Below are 836 nucleotides of genomic sequence, written 5' to 3'. Positions count from 1 at the left end.
GGTCTTCTTACTAGAATTTGAGGTCTGCATCCCTCTGCTCTCCTGCTCCATCAGGGATTCTCTGTTGTGTTCCCTGTCAGGGCAGTCATTGGTGGTAGCCAGGCACCATCTCGTCCTTCTGGTCTCAGTCTGATGGAGGCTCTGGTTTATGTGGTCCTTTCTGCCTCTTGGGCTCTTATTTTCCTGTGTCTTTGGTGTTCTTCATTCTACTTTGCTCCAGGTGAGTTGAGACCCACTGATGCATCTTAGATGGCCACTTGCTAGCGTTTAAGACCCCAGAAGCCACCCTCCAAAATGGGATGCAGAATGTTTTCTTAATAAATTTTATTATACCAATCGACTTAGATGTCCCCTGAAACCATGGTCCCCAAACCCCTGCCCCTGCTATTTTGACCCTCGAAATAAAAATATGGAAAGCTTCATGAATTAGTGTGTCATCCTTGCACAGGGGTCATGCTAATCTTCTCTGTATCTTGCCAATTTTAGTATATGTGCTGCTGAAGTGAGCACATATTGCCAAAAATTTAAAAAAAAAATTTGTTGTTGAAAATATACAAAGCAAAACATAGACCAATTCAATAATTTGTACGTGTACAATTCAGTGACACTGTTTACATTCTTTGAGCTTTTAGTGTGCACTGAAAATGGAAAGTTTTGCAGCCAATGTCCATCTCCTTCCCTTTGACATTACCGTCTCAACTTAGAGGATTCAAAGACATAGTGTGGCCAAAGGACCCCCTAGTCTCTGAAAGACTACTGTAGAAAATCAAGTCTCACGCCAAACAAAGGAGGCTTTGTGTTATTTCCTCCCCAAACTAATGGCAGGAGTTGCATAT

General features: G+C 42.5%; 1 non-coding gene across 1 annotated transcript; it reads right to left on the bottom strand.

Moving 5' to 3' along the window:
• Nucleotides 1-403: 403 nt before the first annotated feature.
• On the bottom strand, nt 404-510 carry LOC126069795 (U6 spliceosomal RNA). The gene has a single exon (XR_007516063.1). It is a non-coding gene; the product is annotated as a U6 spliceosomal RNA (small nuclear RNA).
• Nucleotides 511-836: the final 326 nt, after the last annotated feature.

Source organism: Elephas maximus, chromosome X, assembly GCF_024166365.1.
Source record: "Elephas maximus indicus isolate mEleMax1 chromosome X, mEleMax1 primary haplotype, whole genome shotgun sequence".
Taxonomy (NCBI): Eukaryota; Metazoa; Chordata; class Mammalia; order Proboscidea; family Elephantidae; genus Elephas; species Elephas maximus.
This window is presented reverse-complemented; position numbering and strand designations above follow the sequence as displayed.